Here is an 8,770-nt window from a genome sequence, read left to right as displayed (position 1 = left end):
TGATACCTGATTCTGAAAGAGATCTAGTTGATTAAAAGCCTCTTTATTTCATTCTTAAGTGTCACTCTCCCCTTTGTTTCTACTCCTTGTGCCTTCTTTTGCTCTGTTTCTGCCCTCAAAATTACCTACAAGCCTAACAGCACAGCTATGTGATCCATTTCCTCGACTCTTAGTACAGTACTACTACTGAAGCACCAGAAAGGGAGAGGCATCCAGTAAAATTAATAATAACCTAGTTCAGCTATAGATACAGATATGTATGAGAGAGAATGATTATTGCTTGGGAGGCATTAATAGTGTATTAGGAAAAACAATTAAAAGGTTTGTCACCATTGATTATCTGGTTATTTTACAGCTCTGCTTTGAAATTGTGTAATACTTTTCTCTGTGTGGTTCTTTTCTAGCCTTCACTTTTTTGGTAAAGCCCCCAGAGTCTAGTCATATTAACCTGGACATTCCACTTCCTCTGTTGAGCCTATTTTCAAATATATATTGCAGAGAATTACAGCTAACTGAGGCCAGATTGACTCTAACCAATACTCCAGGGCCAGTCCAGTGTGCCTGTAGTCTCTATTGAGAAAGGAGAGAAACTCCGCAGCCCAGTGGCACCAAACTTGGTTCAGTGCTGCTGTGCAGCCCCTCTTCCTGAACCCCCTGCCCTCTGTTGTGGTGAGTCCCTCTCCGGAGGTGAGAAGGATGGGGTATAAATTCCCAAAATAAATATCGGGCCACAACGCAGGTCCTACCCACCCATTGTTGCATGCAGTGACATTGGATGGGGAAGAGAACGAGTCTTCCTCTCTCTTCTCAGAACACCCTGTCATGCTGGCCGCCATCACTGCCAGCAACAACAAACAAGTTGGTTCCATGTTGCGGCCAGAGACAGCCATGAAGTGGAATGTGGGGGAGGAAGGGGACTGTCATCCTGTGTCCTTGAGCCCCAGAAACATGGGATGGCAGTGGGACAGCTGATTCCATTTCGGAATCCACAGGTTCAAAGTTGGGCCAAATGCTGAACACGTGAATAGTTTTATATAGTGTGGTTTGATTACTTCATGTGTTTAACTGTAATAACTGCTTTTATTTGTTTTAACTATAATTTTATTATGTATAACTGTAACTGTATAGGCATCATATGGTGCCTTGTTATGTAAGCCGCCCTGAGTCCCCCTCGGGGGTTGAGAAGGGCGGGGTAAAAGTAACGGAAATAAATAAAGTCTTGACTTTGGGTAATGCAGAGCAACACGTTAAGGAGGTCTTGTCCCACATTACCCCAAATCAGCTTTAATACAGCTTTCTGTGGCGTTGAACTGGTTCTACATCAACCCAAGATGGTTGTCATTGGCACCTAAATAATTGAAATTGTGACGGGGCTCCTATGACCCCTCCTTCTGAGCCAAGTTAAAAGCACAATTATAGTAGCAGGCAGAAAGCTAGTATGTCATACTGGCAATTACGGAGCCTATAGATAAAGAGGGCTTTAAATCATGTTGAAATGCTTTATCCAGAGCTCTCATCAATATTATCCAGAGATTATGGGAACTGTAGCAAAATTCACCACTCATGCTTAACATGGATGTAAAACTGTAGGAGCATGGTGAGTCACAAGTGCTCAAGGATGAAAGTAAAACCATGCATTTATTTCCTTTCCTGTAATGGCTTCCTGAGAGGAGACAAAGGGAAATGGAAGATGCTGCTGCTGCTTTTCTATATGTACTGATTTCAAGGGTGAGCCACCCACGCAGTAATTTTATTGGCATCACGCAAGTAATTGAAAGTTGAGATGTAATGCAGGCAAAGAGAGTATATTCCTGACCCATGGTCCATTTTTGGTATTTTTTTTCTTTTATTAACATTGCTTAATACATTTTCATTGCATTGTTTACATTTATTTCAGTTGCGTGCAAATATTCATAAATCTTTTATACAAACGTGTAAATCCTATTATGAGTATTACACTTATTTCATTTGGTGCTAGTACATCTAGGACATTTTGTATCCAGTACTCCTAGCTATTATTAATTCTTTTGTTTATATCTTAATCTTTTACATAGCCTTTATCTTATTGATATTTACATCTAGATTTTAAGCAAATAATAATAATAAATAAAATAAAACTCCTGTGTTGTCCCTCCCATCATCCAACTCCCCAACCACATTTCCATTATATTGTTAATCAACCAATGGTTCTTAATCTTTTTTATTTACTTTATCTATAGGCTCCGTAATTTTTATTTATAATATAATACATGTATAACAATAGAGTATAAAATTATGCTTTAAAAAGAATATTAAAGAATATTTTAAAAGAACAGAATAAAAATAGACATTGATCTCTAGCTCTCCTAACAGTGATTATACAAAATTACATAGGATTTCTTGTATTGCTCAAAATCTGGGAATATTACTAGTAATTATCAAAACCTACAATTGACATATTTTACTCTCTTTTCTGTAAAAAAAAAAAAATCTCAGTTCTTCAGAAACGACAATTATTTTTCTCTAATTAAAATTGTCAAGTTGTCCATTTCTGCTAAATCCAAAAGTTTCAGAAGCCACTTTCCATGTTGGTATAGTTATATTCTTCCACTTCTGCACATACGATAAGTTTACTGCCATGGTCATGTACAGTAGTACTTTTCTAATATTTTTGCTCCATTGATCTTCTAACAATCCCAAAAAATTATTATTATTATTATTATTATTATTAAAAACTTTTATATCTCAATCTTCTCAACCTCCGTAGAGGGACTCAGACCGGCTTACAGCAAGGATTCAATGCTAATAGTACAATCTAAAAACATCATATAATAATGAATTAAAATACATATCGATTAAAATTACAAATAAGCCAAATTGCCAAGGTAAAATCATGTCCAACTCAGTCCGTATGTGTAGTCGATAACTTTTGTAGCCGGTTTCAACCATTACTCTGGGAATGCTTCTTTTCCCTACGTGTCTGTGCTGTGAATGCGCACTAATGGTACTCTCTCTGCGCATGCGCAGTCTCATCCGGAATCTTCAGTTGAAATTTAAAAGAAAAAGCGGTTGGCCCCGCGCACACTCCCCAAGATAGCATAAATAGCCCGCGGCAGGCCAACCGCCTCCAGATCTCTTCATCCGCGCCTTACAGCAGCAAGCCGGATCTTCCTGCCGTTCAGAACGGCTATATTTCACATATTATTATTATTATTATGTCCCTTACAAAGGGTTTCAAACGTTGCTCTGCCTGCCAGAGTAATTATCCCGATAATGATGCACATTCCCTGTGCATCGCTTGCTTGGGTGAAGGACATTTATCTCAGGCCTGCTCCATTTGTAAGTCCTTCACCCCACAAACAAGGAAGAACAGAGAAATTCGTTTAAAAGCTGCCCTGTATGAACGGGCACTTCTTCCTGTGATAAAATCCATTGAGCCAAGAGATAAAAGCTTACCTGGGCTGACGTCCAAAACGAAGCCGGCGAAGAAAGCTAAAAAAATGAAGAATGTCGAGGGCAAATCCACCTCGGCAAGGCTCCCTACGCAAGCGGCAGGATCCATGGCCGCAGCCCCTCAGCTGGCCCCTTTAGCTGAGAGGGGAGAAGAGACTCCTCCACGTGGCTTTACCATTGCAGAGGAGCCGGCAGGAGCCTCCGCTCGCCTCGTGCGAGCACAGGAGGATATAGAAAGTGAAAGAGAGCCGAGATCGGCTGCAGCACGCCCCGCGCGTGCGCGGGAGGAGACCGGCGTCACGCCGCCGATGCCGACGCTCTCGGCGCCGGCTCCTCCCACTGCCCAAGGGACTGCCTCAGAGGAGGAGCCAAGGCAAGCAGCCTATGAAGGGCTCCTCCTTTCAGCTGGCGCGAGTGCTGGGGATTTGAATCGGCACCGCGCGAGCTCCGCACAGCCTTCCACATCGGGGATGCCAGGCGCTGGGGCCCCGAGTCGGCGCCGTGCTCGCGCTCCATCCCGTAGGAGCAAGGGCAAGAGAAGGCGTCGGGATCGATCCAGTTCCAGTGACTCCTCCTCCTCCTCCTCTTCATCATCCAGTACCTGCTCTGATTCATCCTGCTCTGCTAGGATGCGCAGGCAAGCACGTGCAAAGAAAGTGAAGAAAGCCTCCTCTTCAAGGCTTTCCCGTCGGGATGGTAGAGAGCTCCCCCTCCCTCACCCAGGATTTTATGAAATCACACCTCAAGGGAGATTCATCTATTGTGGACCACCACCACCTATGCCTCCTACTCAAGGGAACTTACGTCCTCCTAGGTGTCGTAATGAGGACTATAGACTTGACAGACAATTAACAGAACGAGAGACAATCCCTGGGTGCATGAGAGATGAGCGTCAGGGATGTTATTATTCCCAAAGGGGCACACCGTTGCCATCTGTCTGTGAGGATCACCATCCAGATGACATTATTGACTCAGATGCTTCTGTGGAGATGATGGAGGCCCCTGATATAGGCAATGATAAGGAGCCTAATGGGGACCGTATGGATGACTTTAATAAATTTGTGCAAATGATTGGGAGAATGATAACTGCATTAAGCATTCCTGCTCCCAAACCTGTTTCTACAGTAGAAGACCATATGTTTACTCCTGAGGAACAAGATACTTCCTCTCCTACACTACTCCCAACATTGCCATATTTGCTTAAGTTGACAAAGGTCCCTGACATTTCCCCGTCAATTGCCCCAGCAATTCCTAAGCGGGTTGACCTTTTCTACAAAGTAGACCTTTCATCAGCAAATTGGATTGCCCGCCCCACTGCTCCTAATACGGTAGTGGCGGAAGCAGCTAGGTCTAGAAGGCCTAAAAAATTTTCTGTGTCACCACCAGACAAGGAAGGCAAAAAGATTGATTCCCTCGGGAAGAAAGTGCATATAGCTGCGGGGTTATTCGCTAGGATGGCTCATTACGCCACCTTTATGAGCGGATACCAGAGTTTTCTCTGGAACAAAGTCCTACCTTTTATTCATCTCCTGCCTGCTGAAGACCACCGTCTTCCTAAGGCTTATCAAGAAGAAGCCCTTATTCTTTCTAAATTTCAAAAAACTTTTGCCAAACATATGGCTGAGACATCTGGAAAACTCTTCGCCACGGCCACAGCCATACGTCGTCATGCGTGGTTGCGTGCTTCTTCGTTATCAGAGGAGAGTAGGTTGTTGGCAGAAGACCTTCCAATGCATGAGGAAGGTCTTTTTGATCCAGCAACGGATGAAAAAATTAAGCATTCACGTGAGGTTATGCAGGCAGCCAAATATCCCTATCCATATTCTTACTCTTGGCAGCCAGGTAGCCAGCAGAAGCCTCGTTGGCAGCAATCAGCCCCCTTTTATCGTAAGTCCAATTATAGTGGATACAGTGCAACCCAGAACAATCGGAATGCTTCAACAAAGTTTCAATATAACCGTAGGCAGAGCTTTGGTGCAAAGCCTAGGTACCAACCATATAACCAGAATAAGGTTAAGACTGCGGGAAATCCCAGGCGTCGTCTTTGACGATCCATCTGTTTCTGTCCCGCAACAGTTAGGCTCTTTTCAGCCTGAGCCTTCAGAACTAGTTGAGTGTTTTCTATTTAAGGATAGGCTTAGGCCGTTTGCACGGTCTTGGGCCGCAATAACGACCGATAGTTGGGTCCTCCAAATTGTTGAGTATGGTTATTCAATAGAATTTAAATCTCGGCCCCCGTTGGGACAGTTAAAAGTTACTCCCGAATCCCCAGCACTGCTGGAAGAGATTGAGAAGTTATTGAGTAAGGGCGCGATTTCGCGCGTTCACTCTTCAATGTTCAACAGGTGTTATTTTTCTCGTTATTTTTTAGTAACCAAGAAAGGTGGAGGTTTGCGTCCAATACTAGATTTAAGGGGAGTGAACATGTATATTGATTCGAGAAAGTTTCGTATGATTTCTCTCCCTATGATCCTCCCCTTTTTAAATAAAGATGATTGGTTCGCATCAATTGATTTAAAGGACGCATATTTTCACATTTCCATAGCTGAACACCACAGGAAATATCTTGCTTTCATGGTTGGAGAAAGGGCCTTTAATTTTAACGTCTTGCCATTCGGCCTTACTACGGCTCCTAGAGTCTTCACAAAATGCATGGCGGTGGTCGCTGCCCACCTCAGGACTAGGGGCATTACGGTGTATCCGTATATAGATGACTGGCTGTTAGTAGCGAGCTCATGTGACCGCCTACGTGTGCATGTTGACACAGTTCTCTCTCTTCTCCAGTCTATAGGTCTTGTGGTGAACAGGGAAAAGTCCCATCTAGTACCTGCCCGCAGAATTCAGTTTATTGGAGCCGTCTTGGATTCAACTTACCAGAAGGCATTTCTACCGGAGGAGCGTTTCGAGTCACTCAAGTCCCTGGTTGTGCAAGTCCTATGTTCAGGGGAAGTGTCAGCAAAGACAATTCAAGTACTACTGGGGCATATGGCCTCCACAACAGCGGTCACGCCATATGCCCGCTTGCGTTTCAGAACCACCCAGAACTGGTTCCTGTCAGTGTTCCGTCCTGGCATAGACGACCCCCATGTGCGGTTTCGCGTGCCAGAGGAAGTGCGGACCTCCCTATTGTGGTGGACAGAACCTACCAATGTTACTGTAGGCCTGCCTTTTCAACCTCCCGAACCGTCAAAAGTTGTCACGACGGATTCGTCTTTAAGAGGGTGGGGAGCGCATTTCAATGGTCTCACTGCCCGAGGTCTTTGGACTCCAGAGGAGGCCAAGTTCCATATAAACGTACTGGAACTGCTCGCAGTGGAAAAGGCACTAAAATCTTTCGAGATGGAATTGTTGGGCGAGGTAGTGCAGGTGATAACGGACAACACAACGACAATGTTCTATATAAACAAGCAAGGGGGAACACGGTCCCAGACTCTGTCAAGACTGACAATGCGTATCTGGGACTGGTGCATAGCGAGAGAGATCCATCTGATGGCCGTTCACCTCCCAGGGGAGGAGAATGTTTTGGCGGACACGCTAAGCAGGACACCCATTTCGAGCCACGAGTGGTCTCTCAGTCAAGGGGAACTCAATATGATCTTCGGGATCTGGGGGGTCCCGAAAATAGACCTTTTTGCATCGAGGGAGAACGCGAAATGTTCCCTCTTCTGTGCACGCAGAAGAGCCAATCTAGCGCAGGGATGTCTGGGGGATGCATTCCTTCTCAAGTGGTCAGGAGATTTCCTTTACGCGTTTCCTCCGTTTCCCCTGTTGGCGAAGGTCCTTTCGAAATTAAGGAGGGACAGAGGGAACTGTATTCTGGTGACACCATGGTGGCCTCGTCAACCATGGTTCTCAGTTCTTCTCGGGATGTCCAACGGGAGGTACAGACGTCTGTCGAGCAGGACAGACCTCCTGACCTTACAGGACGGAAGGGTTTGCTACCCGGACGTTCACGTGCTGAGGCTCACTGCCTGGAGGATTGCCCCAGATCATTAGATCTTACCTTAGGTTTGTCTAGTCCAGTTAGGGCTATTTTAGATGCGGCACAAAAACCGTCTACTAAGCGTTCTTATGTTTATAAGTGGGCTCGTTACACAAAGTATATGTTGAGTAGGGGCTGCGACCCTGTTAGAGCTCCAGTTTCAGTAGTGTTAGACTTTTTGATTTCATTATCTGACTTAGGTTTGTCTATCTCATCATTAAAGTGTTACCTCGCAGCCATCTCATGGTACAGAAGGAAAGAAGGACTGCCCTCCCTTTTTGGGGAATATTTAGTTAAACTTTTCCTCAAAGGCTACGGGAATGTCAAACCAGCAGTTGCCCCTGTTATTCCCTCATGGAATTTGGAGATCGTGCTATCATCTCTTCAAAGTGCGCCTTACGAGCCTATGGCCACGTGTGATATCTCTCATCTTTCCTGGAAAACTTCCTTTCTGGTGGCAATAACGTCGGCTCGGCGCGTTAGCGAACTTTGCGCACTTAGATCAGATGAACCATATCTCCGGTTCCACAGGGATAAGGTAGTGCTCCGTACAGACATTGCCTTTCTTCCCAAGGTAACATCACATTTTCATATGTCACAGGAGATTATTTTGCCATCCTTCTTCCAGAACCCGGACTCCCCTTTGGAGCGTAGTCTCCATTTGCTTGATGTCCGCAGGGCTTTGGCGTTCTACCTTAGTAGAACTAAAGACATAAGAAAAACTCCTAAGTTATTTGTGAAGTATAGGAAAGATTCTTGCGGTTCTCCTGTGTCATCGCAGCGTCTATCCTCATGGATAGTTTCTGCAATCAAGTTGGCTTACCAGAAATCTGGACGTGAGATCCCATCTGCCGTGAAAGGACATTCCACAAGAGCAGTATCTACTACGGCAGCATTTTGGAAGGGTGTGCCCTTGGACGCCATTTGTCGAGCTGCCACATGGTCGACGCCGCTGACTTTTGTTTCACATTATAAGCTTGATTTGATGGCGAAGAAGGATGCGGCGTTCGGTCGAGCAGTGCTTTTTTCTGCGGTGGCATGACTCCCGCCATCCAAGGTGGGTAGCTCGCTAGTCTAATACCATTAGTGCGCATTCACAGCACAGACACGTAGGGAAAATGAGAGGTTGCTTACCTGTAACCGTAGTTTCCCTAGTGTTGTGCTGTGAATTCGCACGGCCCCGCCCATCCTCCCCGCAGTTTGTCATGCCTCCTCCTTCTGGCTGCTTTGGCGGCGGAAGAGATCTGGAGGCGGTTGGCCTGCCGCGGGCTATTTATGCTATCTTGGGGAGTGTGCGCGGGGCCAACCGCTTTTTCTTTTAAATTTCAACTGAAGATTCCGGATGAGACTGCGCAT

The sequence above is a fragment of the Anolis sagrei genome, chromosome 2 (assembly GCF_037176765.1).
Source record: "Anolis sagrei isolate rAnoSag1 chromosome 2, rAnoSag1.mat, whole genome shotgun sequence".
NCBI classification, from domain to species: domain Eukaryota; kingdom Metazoa; phylum Chordata; class Lepidosauria; order Squamata; family Dactyloidae; genus Anolis; species Anolis sagrei.
The sequence above is the reverse complement of the archived record's forward strand: the minus strand, read 5'-3'. Positions refer to the sequence as shown.